Raw genomic sequence first — 14,571 nt, 5'->3', positions numbered from 1 at the left:
CGGTGCCGCGGCTCCGGTTACCAAACACCGGCTCCAGTTACCGCAGGTTTTGGGGGGAGAGGAGAGGGAGGAGGAGAGGCAGGCACGAGTAGGAGGCGGGGGGGGGTGAGGCAAGGAGGAGGGGGAGGGAGGGAGGAGGCCAAATAAAAGGTGAGGGATGCTCACTATTATCATTATTATTATAAGTATAATTTTTCCTTTATCATCTTTATTACTATCATCATCATCATTATTATTATTATTATTATTACTCAAACTCCTTTCATTTCACTTACGTTAATCACCACCAGCTATTTATGAGGATTGCAGGCGAGGGATTACCGTCTGCCTCACCTGTACTCCCTCCCTCCCACTGACCCCTCACTCTCCTCCCTGCCTCTCCCTGCCTCCTCTCCCTCAGAGGTGTCGGGTTGCGGCACGTGGAGGAGCATGTCTTTAATAACACTCATAAACTGCTCTGATGGGGAGGGGGAAGGGGAGGGAGAGGAGGAGGAGGAGGAGGAGGAGGAGGAGGAGGAGGAGGAGAAGGAGGAGGAGGAGGAGGAGGAGGACGAGGGAGAGCAGAGGGAGAGTTGGAGTAATTTACGAAGCGTGGTCATGATAAAAGGGAATAAAAGAAGGGAAGTAACAATCTGGCGAACACGAGTAACAGAGCGACAAAGGGACAAAGGCGAGACCCGAAACGCGACACACTGACTCTTTAAGTGGAAAAGTATCAAGTATTGGTTGGATGTGTTTGTCTGCTAGAGTTTCTTTTTTGAATGGCGGCGGTGGTGGTGGTGGTGGTGGTGGTGGTTATAATTGTAAAGACGAGAGAAAAAAAAAATCTTTAAAGAATAGAATAAGTAATACATGTAAATTGCAACACTACCACTACCACCACCACCAACAACAACAACAACACCAGCACCAGCACCACCAAACAAACACTGCAGGCCATCAGGCAAGTCATCAAGCAGGTAAGCAGACAAGGAAGCAGGCAGGCAGGCAGGCAGGCAGGCAGGCAGGCAGGCAAGCAGGCAGGCAGGCACCAAGAAGGCAGAGCGCGCCACTAAATGACGCCTAGCCAACAACGTCAAGACAATTAGCAGTTCATGGCGGTGCGGCGCGGGCGGGGACAGGGAAGGGGACGGGGTAGGAGAAAGGGAAGGAAAGGAAAGGAAAGGGAAGGGAAGGGAAGGGAAGGAAGGGAAGGGAAGGGAAAGGGGCGGGCCGAGTATGTAGTGCCTCCCAAGGGCCCATAAAGGAGCCATTTTCCCGTCGGCCCGGCCATCACGCGGCTAAAAAGTTGTCCTCTTCGCCTGGGCCTTATAACCCTCCTCCTCCTCCTCCTCCTCCTCCTCCTCCTCCTCCTCCTCCGCCGCCGCCGCCGCCGCCGTCGCCGCCGCCGCCGCCGCCGCTGCCGCCGCCGCCTCTTACTCCCCCTTCCTTTTATTCCTCTATTCTTCTGTTTCTTTTCCTTTTTGTTCTTTGTCTTCCTCATCAACTCCTTTTTATCCCTCTTTCTTCTCCTCGTCCTTATCTTCATCGTCCTCCTCCATCTCCTCCTCGTCCTCCTCTTCCTCCGTTTCTTGTCCTTCGTGTTTGAGGAAAATGCCAGGCAGTCAAGTCACAAGGAAGTTTGAGCAAGTTGTGTAGCTTGGCCATAGAGAAGCATGAGGAGGAGGAGAAGGAGGAGGAGGAGGAGGAGGAGGAGGAGGAGGAGGAGGAGGAGGAGGAGGAGGAGGACAAGGAAGTGGAAGAAGAGGAGGAAGGGGTTAGTCTCAAGTTGAGTTTGGAAGACTAGTCGAGGCAAAGTTTGGGGAAGTTTGCTCAAGCTGACGATGAATTGGTTGGTCATGTTCTGATAAGTCTGCGGAGACCTGAGTTGTATTACAATGGAACGGTTTCTATTTTGAGGGAGGAACTCATTGTGGGGAAGAGAAGTTGTGCTGGTGAAACTTTTATTTATTTTTTTTTTAACTGAAGTTGGCGCTTTGAATTACAAGTCTGTTGAAGTTTTGTTGGAGATATCTTTGGGTTTGATTTGAAGTTATTTTGAGGCTAAGTTCTTGTTTTTGGTTTCAAGTTACTAATCTCATTTATCTAACATTTGCATTTATGTTTCTACTGATTTATCTATTTATTTATTTATTTATCTATTTATCTTTTTTTTTTCTTTTTTTCTAGGAAACGGTAATGATATTCCGTAAGTGGCTTTTCTGAAGTTAATTTTGGTGAAGGTGAACTTTCTATTTTATACTGACTGGGTGATTACTTTCGCTGTAACTTGGCGTTCCCATTTGGTGCTTTAAACATTTTGCTCTGAGCACATTTTTTGGAGACAAGCAGACATACATGAAGTCTGTTTCGGATATTAACTTATAATAGCTAACATTATCCAGAAATGCAGAATACACACGATTTTCCTTCCCCAAAATAACTCGTAGGAGACCAACTCAAAAATATAATTTCACTGGCATGAAATCTGACGGAGATATAACACGCAATTTACATTTTGGAGCAAGTTGGCAGGTTGTCAGACTCGTGTGGAGTAAATATGGGTGGAGTAATGAATGAGTCAGGCTGATAGTGTTGGTGAGGCGCAGGACTGAGCCGAGACTAGCAACGGCCTCGCCACGCGCTGCTGGTTGGCTCTCGCGTAATGAACATTCGACAAACATGATGTAAAATTTAAAAACCCAATCCAGCAGTAGTTATCTAATGAAATAGAAAAGTAAATCGCATGCTAGTTCAAACAAAACAATAGTAATATCAACCCAGACAAAGCATTTGGGCAGACCTAACACAACTCTAGAAACTCAAACTAGTAGTAGTTCCCCAATGAAGAAATGTATGAATAAATCACATATCAGCGCAAACAAAGCAATAGTAATGTAAACACAAACAAACACATTACGAAACTTAATCACCAACCTCAACCAAACAACTGGACCAAAATTTACCTGTATCCCAAGTGACCAGGAGGACACAAAGCCAACCATACAAGTCCTCCACAAAAAGCCTCAACCATGTACAACCAAATAAGGATCAAACCGTACACAAAAAACGAGGAACTGTGCAAGTCAAGTCTCACCAGCAACCAGAGACAACACTTAACCAATGGGACGATCTCAACTCTCAGAAAATATTGATTCAACCAAAACTAAAATACACTTCATGAAATACACTCAACCTAACGTTCACTGCTTGGGTTGCGGAGGTTAGGGTGATGCGTGATACGTATTGGGTGAAGGAGACGAGGCATGAGGGGATAAGGGCCAGACCAGGAGATTACCGGGCTATATTATAAACATCCACTCAGCGCCTCTCCACCTCTACTGTCACAGCCGCCCTGTTGGAGAGTGCGGGTCTGGATGGCCGTGGAGAGAAAGAGGTGAATAAACTAACTTTCAATCACGGGTCTGGAGGCACTTCAGTCCTCTGAGATGAGCTTGTTGATAAGACGCGACCGTGTCCTCCTCCTCCTCCTCTTCCTATTCCTCCCTGTCCTTTCTCCTCACCGACCTGTCGCGATCCTTATTCTCTCTCTCTCTCTCTCTCTCTCTCTCTCTCTCTCTCTCTCTCTCTCTCTCTCTCTCTCTCTCTCTCTCTCTCTCTCTTTCTCACAGAATCTATATCTTTTCTCCTTCTCTAATATTTCATGGCAGTGAATCGTGTGGCTTTCCTTTCCTGTGGCGGGAAGGGGCGTGTCCTCTCCTGTCTTCGACCATTTACTTCTCCCCACCTCCATTACTTGCCTCTACCATTCCCTATCACTTATCGACCTCTTATCTTCCTTTCCCGTTCATTCTCTACGCTCTACACCTCCAGCCTCATCCCTGTAACCCCACCGCCTCTCCCCAAGCCTCTCACCCTCTCTCTCTCTTTCTCTCTCCCAGCCGCCAAATCCCTCAGCACCCGTACACCCTTCTTCACATCCCTAGCATTCCTCTCCATCTTTCCAGAGCTGCTTACTCCTCCCCTTCCCTCCCTCCCTTCCTCCCCACATCCCCGCCAAACGTAGGAATCCCTCCAACAGTTTCCCCACACACGCTTCTCCCCACTCCCTTACCTCCCTATACCTTGCTTTCCTCCCTTACATATTTTTCCACACTCCACTTCCCCTACACTCTTATTCCTCCTCCTCCTCTTCCTCCTCCATGATAACCAGTGAGGAGCCTCGCCGCCGTGTGTCAAGCCGGAGATATAATGAGAGATTTGTGGCATCTGTGAAACACTACATGAGCTGCTGCTAACCAGGTATAATTGGCCTGGTGGTGGTGGCGGTGGTGGTGGTGATATTATAGATATGGCCGTGGTTATAATGATGCTGGTGATGGTGGTGGTGGTGGTGGTCGTCGTCGTCGTCGTGTTTATAGTATTAGCTGTGGTAGTGATAGTGGTAGTGGTGATAACTGGAGTACCGGTGATGTGAATGAGGTAATGGCAGTGATGGTGGTAGCAGGGATTTATGACATCCTGAAGTACAGCAACACATGCTCACACCAACCACTACGTTATGTAAGACAGCAGCGGCAGCAACTTCCAGGGAACAGCTGCTGCATCTGTGTCGCCGTCAGGTTATCAGTCAGCACCGTCACGTTATGAGTCCACGCCCTCACGTTACACCTCAAATCAATGTTTTCTCTTCCCCTGCACCGTCTACAGACACACATCCGGTGCAGAGAGGTACAGTGGAGTGGTAGGGTGCACGGTACGGTGGTGGTGGTGGTGGTTGTGGTGAGGGAATGGTGTGGCAAGGAGGGAGGGCTGGAGGGAAGCAGGGAGAGAAGGAGGGAGGGGGGGAGGGAGGCACGTCACAGCCGGTACGTCAGGCGTGCAGCCGTGTGTGAACGAGGCCGAGTGCTGTGCTAACCCGACTTAAATCCCGCCCACTCTCCTACACCCGCTCGGCTACACCCGCCCGGCGATATACACCCATCTCCCTATCTCCCTACAGCACCCAAAGCACATTACAATACACCCTTCCTCGCCCCACACCATCCCCTCAACACAGAAACACACACACACACAGACACACACACACACACACACACACACACACACACACACACACACACACACACACAAACACACACACACACACACACACACATCTACACTATATACAACAGGTGCTATACAAGACACCTGGCCAGTGATGTACACCTCGTCACACCTCCCGCTGCAGTGTGAGGAAGGGGGGTATGGAAGAAGGAAGATATGATGGACGGGGATCAGCACGGGGCGATAATAAATGTGTATCGTGCAGCAACACCCAGCAAGGACTGCACCCGCTGCTCTTCATCCAAAGCCAAGTCATGATTGAGTGAGGTGTTGCTTCAAGACTCTTAAGGAATGGTCTCTTTAACTACGATCATCATCAATATCATGCGATTACTTATTATATATATATATATATATATATATATATATATATATATATATATATATATATATATATATATATATATATATATATATATATATATATATATATATATATATATATCCTCATCGCGTTTATGGTTTGTCTATGTATTACAACGCAAGAGATAAAAGTAGTAGTAGTAGTAGTAGTAGTAGTAGTAGTAGTAGTAGTAGTAGTAGTAGTAGTAGTAGTAGTAGTAGTAGTAGCAGCAGTAGCAGTAGTAATAGTAGTATTGTGCAACAGTAAAAACATCAATAAAAAAAAGGTTTAAAAATGATCGACGAGAAGGAAATGTACAAGAAAGGAGGAATAGATGGAAAGAGGGAAAGGAGGAAGGAGGAAGGAGGAAGGAGAAAGGAGGAAGAGGAGACAGGCAGGGAGGGAGGCAGGCTAATGGAACTCACCCAGACCTGTCTCAGAGGTCCGCAGAGTCACCTCGTCCCAGCACCAGCCTTGGCCTTGGCTTCGCCCCCACACATACGAGTACGTTCACCTTTCCACCAAAAGCATAAACTCACCATATTTCCCGCATGCAGGATAAAACACGCCGACTGCCGCTTAATAAGGACAATGGACTTTTACATTTTCCTTGGCACCAGCGAGAATACTGCGGGAGGCACGAGAGGTGGCCCAAGTTGAGGTCACGTAAAGAGGGAGGCTGAGGCGTCCGCGGCTCCCGAACACGTGTCTCAGCCGCTTCAGGAGTCGAGAAATCCAGGTTGTGTTGCATTAATACTCCTGTTGCAGCTGACCGCCCCCTTCCCCCTCACCCTTGCCTTGCCTTCCCACACGCCGCAACTCACCGCAGTGGGGGAAGTGAAGAGGTCTGGGGAAAATTATATAACATACTTATAATTTCGACATCTTTGTGATTTTTTTTTTTTGGGGGGGTGTTGTACCTTCGCCGTTAGAATCATTGTTGCCTCATGTCCACCTTGCAGCACCGCGTTTTATTGCCTCCATATCGGGTTGATCGATAGTCTCGTGTCGCCGATAGCAAAATGGTGAACAGCGGCGGCAGTGTTTGCGAGGCGGCGTAACATCGGTAATCTGGTGTAAACAAGCGGCGGTGCATTATGTGTGCGTGAGGTAAACCAGGCGGGCATTACCTGAGCTGCATCTGCCGGCCGCTGGAGGAGGAGCGGGGAGGGGAGGGGGAGGGAGCAGCGACACCCCGCGCTGTACACCGTCCGAAACAAGAGAAACACGCCTAATCGGATCCCGCCGCCACAACAATGCCTCTGCGTTTCATTCACCCCCGTGAGAGCCGACAGATGGCGGGGCGGTCGGTGCTCGCCTCCCCGCGCGGCTCCGAGGGGTGTCAATACAGCGGCTTACTGGGTGTTGTTTATGGCCGGGGAACACCGCGCCGGCGAGCACCACCGACGCTGAGGCAAAGGGTTATGCTTCTCCCGGAGCACCGCGGCTGATGGCCTGTAAAGCGTCGCGGCAAAAGAGGGTTTTTGTCTCGCACTGCAAACTCTTGTCGGGCGTTACTGAATGCTGGAGGGCGCGCGGTAAATGGGCTTATGCTAGGCTTGTTTTGTGGGTCTTTGGGGAAGCTCACGGCCTGGAAAATGTTGCCGCGAAGAGCCTTGCTTTGAAGGTGCCGTGGCGGGCCATCCGAGCCCCGGCCGACCTGTCATGGCATGAGTGTTATTGATTGGACGGGCAGGGCGGCGCCCCTCCCAGTTAATATGGAAGGTAATTACGGTGTGGGGCGCCACCGCCGCCGCTACGACCACTAAGAGGCTTTGGTCGATGCTACATGGTAATGCCGGCAGGTGTAAGTGTGCTACACGGCCGCCAGTAGAGGCAGTCTCTCACCTGTGTGCTGCACCTCTTACTTCATACCTGCAGCTGACGGAAGCGCTCAGGGTTTGCAGCATGCGCCTCTCAGGCTGCTTGTCTCCTGCTCTCCTTTGCTCGCAGTGTCTCAGTGGCACCACAAAATTGCCGCATGACTTCTATCAGACTGAAGAGACTCAAAGGATTGGTCTGTGTGGGATGGCGTGAGGCGCGGGGCTTCCTGGGGTGGGGAAGTGAAGGGCGGCATGGTGGTAGCACGGCACGGGGATCACGCTCATAAACTCTTTTTTTTTTTTTTTTACCGACAAGAAAGACAAGAAATGTAGAAAGAAAATTTACAAATAAAATGACAAAGAATATTAACCAAAGCATCGAGAAACTGAAGACCTTGCGAAGTACACAAGAAAGAACCCATGAAGCTGAAAACTAAACACCTGATACGCTCTCACTCACAATGTATGAAAATTATGTATAGTCAATTTATAATCTCCACGACAAGTACATACACACACAACACACATACATACACCCATTTTCCCTCATCTCCTCTCCACTTGAGCACTTGACCGTCCCTCTAGACCCCATCCCCTCCCCATTCCTCCTCCTCCTCCTCCTCCTCTCCCTCATACTGACACTCTGTAATGACTCTCGACAACCCCATCCATTAATATCCAATTCTGAACGCGCACGTGTTTTATCCTCCCTGGTCCCCCTCGGCCGCCTTGCCCCGGGCCACGCATCACCCCGCACTACACGTGTTTCCGGCGGCCGATGCGCGCTTATTGATGGGTGTTTGTCATCACCACTTGGCGGGGATGTTTAGCGGCGCGAGGGGAGGGAGGGATCACAACGGGAAGAACAGGAGGACGAGAAGGACGAGGAGGAGGGCGAGGAGGTGGACGAGAAGTAAATGGAATGAAGAGGTCCAGAAGAGAAGGAGAGGGAGGAGGACAAGCAAAACAATTGGACGAAAGCAGACAAGGAGGAGAGTAATATGGCTAAAATCCTTCATGGATAAGATAAAAAAAAGAATGTATACAAGAATTAACAATATATGCTAGACGTCCATCCCGGCCTGAGTGTTTAGCAATAGGGAAGACAATGCCAGACACGAGTAGCACAGGTGACGGTATCTGGGTGCGGGTGTGTGCCTGTCAAGTGGTAGTGAAGGCATGCGGTGGTAGACAAGAGCTCAGTGCCAGCGCAATATAGTGTCAAGTAACTAAGGCTGCATTATGATTTGATGGTGCGTCAGATAAGCACGGCGGGCCAACCAGTCTTCCGGAAAGGTAGGAGGGATGCGAGGGGGAGGGAATGCGCTGAGGGACTGACTGAAGAAAACGAGAGAAAGCCTTGTGACAAAAAACACTCCTCTGAATACAAAAAAAGAATAAATGCAAGAGAAAACCTTGTGACAAATAACACTTCACTCAATACAAGAAAAAGAAGAATAAATAAAAGAATACCTTGTGTTCAAAATACTCCACTAGATATAATAAAACGAGAGAAAACCTTGTGATAAAAATACTTCAGTAAACAGAATAAAAGAACATGTTTAAATAAATCTGAGGCAGTCAGAGATGCCAAGATGAAAGTGGATACAGAGAAAAACTAGACAAACAAGACAAAATCTTGCGATAAACAAAACTTCACTAAATACAGCAACAAAAAAGTACATAGCACGCTCATTACGAACAATAACAAAATCTGAGGACTTCCAAATCTCACGAAGGAAGATGGATGGCTCCCTTAATCGAGGGAGGGATGACGGAACGGAAGGAAAGGGACGAGAAAAGAGAGGGAGAGAGAGAGAGAGGAGGAGGAAACACCCGGTCAGTAGCTTGCCTCGCCCACTCACACCTCGAGCACGAATTTCACGGGTGTCACTCCTGCCTCGCCTCGTCCTAATGAGCGGCCGCGACTTAGACCCGCGGGTTGAGGCGACGCAGACGGAGGGAGGACCAGAGAGACCTACCTGAACACCAGCAGGGAGATGCAGGGGTGTGATGCAGCGTGGGCGTATTGATAGTGGGCGTGGATTGGTGGAGGTGTTGGTATGGGTTAGGGGGAAGCCTGTGTCAAGTGTAGGGTGATGGGGAGAGGACCAGCTGTTGATGGGGAGGTGAAGAGGGTAGCAGTGGCGGGCAGGAGGGAAGGATGGGTGACGGACAGTTGGTGAGAAGGAATGGGTGATGGTTTAACTAGGAATAAGGAATGAATGATGAATACTGAATGGACTAGGGAGAATGGCGATGAAGGAGAGGCGAAAGAATGCCGATAAAAATGATGATATAGAATGATGGAGAGATAATGATAGGCACTTGTAACTATTCGCTCCTGTCTTACTCCACACATCCACCTCCACCGCGACCATTCACATCACTCATCATTCATGGCCTTTATCGCCTACACAGCCTCTTCCACACGACTTTGTAACACCACCTGTTTTCTCTCTCTGTCACTTACAACCACTACCTACGTCATCTACCACATCTTCCTATTCCCACCCATACAACCTCTTCCACTACTAACCACCAACACGCTTCCAATCCACATTACTTCCATCAATCACCTATTTCAAGTATCACCATCAATTCACCTGTTCCTATTTCAGCCGTGAATGATCGAGGCCGGAACAGACGGACACACACAGCCACACCTGCACCTGCGCCTCATTAACCTGACCTACTATACTCATTACGGCATTAATCGTATTATCGTATCTATGAATTAACCCGTAATGAGGATAAGCCGCGGGTACGCAATGTGTGAAATTTTTAATCGCTGGGAAAATTTGACGGATTTCAATGTCGAGGTTAAAATTTATGATTCTTTAAGGAAATTCTTTCATGGTACATTGGCGACGAAATTACGATTAATGTGATTTTTTTTTTTACTTTTTTTTAGCTCTAAAAATAACTTCAACATATTTATCTTTCCCAGTTGATATTATTACAGCCATAATTATAATAAGGCCGATTTTTACTATACGTAAGAAACTAGTGTGTGTGTGTGTGTGTGTGTGTGTGTGTGTGTGTGTGTGTGTGTGTGTGTGTGTGTGTGTGTGTGTGTGTGTGTGTGTGTGTGTGCTCGCTAAGATCTCCGCTCCCAAACTTAGAAGCTTTTGTTGATGTTTAGCTTCGAGAAGAAAGAAAGAAAGAGGGGAGGAGGAGGAGGAGGAGGAGGAGGAGGAGGAGGAGGAGGAGGAGGAGGAGGAGGAGGAGGAGGAGGAGGAGGAGGAGGAGGAGGAGGAGAGAGAGAGAGAGAGAGAGAGAGAGAGAGAGAGAGAGAGAGAGAGAGAGAGAGAGAGAGAGAGAGAGAGAGAGAGAGAGAGAGAATAGTTGTGCAAGTTTCATTTCTGTGAGAGTTGGTGCTTTTGTCAGGAACTTTTGTTGTACGGCGGCCAAACAATGGAAGTCCGCCTCCTTGGGGCTGCTGCTTATTATCTACTGTTTTTTTTTTTTTTTCCTAGCCCTACTCTTTTTTTTTTTTTCCTAGCCCTACTCTTTTTTTCCTAGCCCTACTCTTTTTTTTTTTTTTTCCTAGCCCTACCCTTTTTTTTTTTATGGCCCTTCTATTTTTTTTTACCCCTTAACCTTTTTTTTTTTTTTTCTAACTTTTACACCAATGTATAATATTAGCCTTATAATGTTGGGGTTATAAGTTGTGGTGTGCTTTGTATAAGATCATTTTTACACTGATTTTTAAACGTGCAAAGTAGGTATGCTTTTTCTTTCCATTACCTTAATCAAATTGTATTTATTTACTTATTTATTCATTTATTAATTTATTTATCTATTTATTGCAGTGTTTGGTGTTTCCTTTTATCCTTTTTATTTCGTTATATTTTTTTACTTTTATAATTCTATTTTTCGTTTTCTTTTCCCTTCAAGGTCGTGCAGAGAGAGAGAGAGAGAGAGAGAGAGAGAGAGAGAGAGAGAGAGAGAGAGAGAGAGAGAGAGAGAGAGAGAGAGAGAGAGAGAGAGAGAGAGAGAGAGAGAGAGGAGGGAGAGGAGAGGGGGAGAGAGGGGGAATCGCGAGAGAGCAGTGCTTCACCTAAATACCCTTCTCTTTCTCTTTCTCTCCGTGCTTCTCTCTCACCCTCTTTTCTTTACCTACTTCTCCGCGTCTTTCTCTCCACCTAACGACTAATCAAAGGAACACAGGAAGGCAAATTATTCCGTCTTTCTGACTTCTCTTGTTTTTTCCCATTCTTCCTCTCCTTTCTTGTCCTGCTTCCTTCCCTTTCTCTCTCCCTCTTTCCCTCCTCCATCCCTTCCTTCCCACACACACAGAAACACGCACACACACTGAAATACACACACAATCCTCGTCCCCGAAACAAATGGAGGACTCTTCAAGTTTTCGCGCGATTCTGCAAAAATAATAATAACAAAAGTAATTTTACGCTAATTTTGGTCCTGATGAAGAAAGGTAAACAGTGAAAGAAAGAAATTCGCTCGGTTAGAGAGAGAGAGAGAGAGAGAGAGAGAGAGAGAGAGAGAGAGAGAGAGAGAGAGAGAGAGAGAGAGAGAGAGAGAGAGAGAGAGAGAGAGAGAGAGAGAGAGAGAGAGAGAGAGAGAGAGAGAGAGAGAGAGAGAGAGAGAGAGAGAGAGAGAGAGAGAGAGAGAGAGAGAGAGAGAGAGAGAGAGAGAGAGTCTGCCACGCACTCCCCACTGAGACCAAAAATAAAAAGGAAAGTATAAAAATATAAGTTATAAATATGACGCAAGAGATGTATCATATAGAACTCACAAAAAAAAAAGACAGTCTCGGTTTCAGGCAAAATTTACGAAAAAAGACTCGATACAAAAACAATATACTCACACAAGCATAGTATTTGCAGGTTAAGGCAGAGAGGAGGCTAGTAGTAGTAGTAGTAGTAGTAGTAGTAGTAGTAGTAGTAGTAGTAGTAGTAGTAGTAGTAGTAGCAGTAACAGTAGGTATGTAGGTGGCCATTAGAGCGAAAAAAGAAGTCAATCGGTGGCAAATATAATGATGGAGAGGCGCCATTGGATCCCGGCGAAGCGTAGGACATTTGCGGGGTTTGCGGGGAAATTCTGGCGTTCACAGCTTTCTGGTTCCTGAAGCACCCTTGCCCGAGTGGCTTTCAGGAACCTGGCGGCCGCGGAGTACTGTCGAAGGAAGGGAGAGGGCGAGGGTGTAGTGTAGAGAGTTTTGGACGGGAAGGAGGGAGAGGTAGAGAGGTAGAAAGCGAGGGTGGGTGGGCGGGAGGAGGATAAACTAGTGTTAGAGAGTTTTTTTGGTGGGAGGGAGGGGCACGGAGGGGGCCGGGAGGGAGGATGGAGGAGGGAAGGATAAACTAGACTCGGAGAGAGTTTTTGGGTGGGACGGGAAGGTAGCGGACAGGTGGGGTGGGTGCGGGGAGTGGCAGGGAAGTTGTGGGGAGGAAAAAGTATTGGGTTGGGAAAGAGCTTGAACATGGGGCTGAGAAGTGGTGGGTGGAGGGAAAAATACAGTGGAAAGAGGCTATGTTGTGACGAGAAAGTCTGAGTGTAGTACAAGAAAAGAGGTTATTAGCAGAATGAAACCTTGCGGGTGGATGAGGGAGGGTGTGTAGCAGGGAAGGCAAAGCTAGGCAACACAGAATATGGACTGCACTGGGAAGAGGAGGGCAGGGATAATGGGTGCAGAGATGTGGTCTGGAGAGTACAAGGAATACATGAATATCATCTGCTCCATCACAATCAAAACTCATTCAGGGATAAAAGTTTGAAAAGCGCTATAAGAAAACAAATGTACTTCAGTGGATTATTCAAAGCGTAAATAAAACAGGTCCAGTCCGGAGTGCATGTCACGTGGCTGACAGAGGCAGAGGCAGACGCCAGCCACAAATACGCACGAGCAGCAGCTGTCTGCTGTAAAGGCTGGCTGGCAGGACCATGACCTCTTAACACTTAAGGAGAGCCAGATCGCGCGCCGAGGCAGCGGCGTGGATCTTGGCGTGTCCCGGGATGCCGCTACAAGGACAAAGTATGTCGAGTGAGGGCGAAGCGATTAGGCTGGAAGACTGGCGTGTTCCGTCCCCTTTGATGCGATCGCTGCCTTACGCCACCGGCTGCCGGGCGATGCGTACATAAGAGGATCTTGCTGCATTTCTCCTCCACTTCACTCGACAGCGACTCAGGGGGTGCCGCTGTGCAATGGGCGAGCGCGCAGGATTAGTGTAAAACAGGCGAGGGTCCCACCAGGGCAGCCCCGTGGCCTCGCCGGGGTGAACATGAGTCCAGATGACCTTAAACAGCATCGAGGGTCGTTGGCTAGTGATAGGAAGCCTGCTCGCCTCTGATTACTACTGTAGACACTTTTTTTTCTTTATTTCTCTCACAAACTGTAACTGGAGTCGCCTTGATTTACTACCAAGGTTTATTGTGCGGCGGCAGGACATCACATCCATGTGACCCTTCCCGCTACCACGCACACATCACCTCGAAACACAGATCTTCCCGTGTACTGAATTATACAAAGTGTTCAGAACCGTAGGCGATCTTTATAGTTCTGATTGCCTTTATTCACAATGAGGTATTTAACAACCTGCCCATTTAGGAACAGTGAAAAAACTGGCAAAATTATCAAGTAAAGGGACAACTTACAGTATATTCACAGAGCAAGACGGTGCTCACAGTAGCGAACTAAGCCTCACAATAAACAATTTTTTTAAACCAGAGCCCCAGAGACCACACTTATTGTTTACCAGGTTCGCGTTTTCATGCTACACTTAAAATAACGCCACGTATGACTCCTCTTCTCACTGTCCCGTATATCCTCTTACCTTTGCCCTGCTTCCTCCTCACCTAACAGTGGCCTAACTCGCCCCGCCCCGCCCCACCTCGTGGTCCACTGCCCCGCGGGGTCCTCCGTGGCACCTCAGGGGACCTCCGCGATTGTCTTTCAGTCGCCTAATCCCCCGCGCTCTCGCCTTTTGTTTGCGTTCTCGAGGCATTGTGGGTCGCGCTCTCCTCCCGGCCCCCGCCTTTGTTCACGGCCTCCGGGGTCCCGACGGCTGAACACAAACAAAAGATGCCGGACACGGGGAGAGCCGGGGAGTGCCTTGCTCTCTCTCTCTCTCTCTCTCTCTCTCTCTCTCTCTCTCTCTCTCTCTCTCTCTCTCTCTCTCTCTCTCATTTACATTCTGATCATAAGGTATTGCAGGACAGGAGATGGCGGCCGTCTCTCTCTCTCTCTCTCTCTCTCTCTCTCTCTCTCTCTCTCTCTCTCTCTCTCTCTCTCTCTCTCAATACGTTGCTATATTATTTCACTATACCTATACAACAACAGGTCTTACTGTTTTAATCTTTACCTTAAGCCCAGATGATCCTCGGTTTTTC

General features: G+C 48.1%; 1 protein-coding gene and 1 long non-coding RNA gene across 3 annotated transcripts in view; one reads left to right on the top strand and one right to left on the bottom strand.

Moving 5' to 3' along the window:
- LOC135103155 (paired box protein Pax-6-like) overlaps positions 1-14,571 on the top strand; it is a 120,415-nt gene that overhangs the window by 53,475 nt on the left and 52,369 nt on the right. The window lies entirely within an intron of this gene.
- The window catches only part of LOC135103159 (uncharacterized), a 153,418-nt gene that overhangs the window by 127,637 nt on the left and 11,210 nt on the right, over positions 1-14,571 (bottom strand). The gene's annotated exons all lie outside the window — the stretch shown is intronic.

The sequence above is a fragment of the Scylla paramamosain genome, chromosome 8 (assembly GCF_035594125.1).
Source record: "Scylla paramamosain isolate STU-SP2022 chromosome 8, ASM3559412v1, whole genome shotgun sequence".
Taxonomy (NCBI): Eukaryota; Metazoa; Arthropoda; class Malacostraca; order Decapoda; family Portunidae; genus Scylla; species Scylla paramamosain.
Note: the sequence above shows the minus strand (reverse complement) of the source record. Positions and strands in the feature narration are given on the sequence as shown.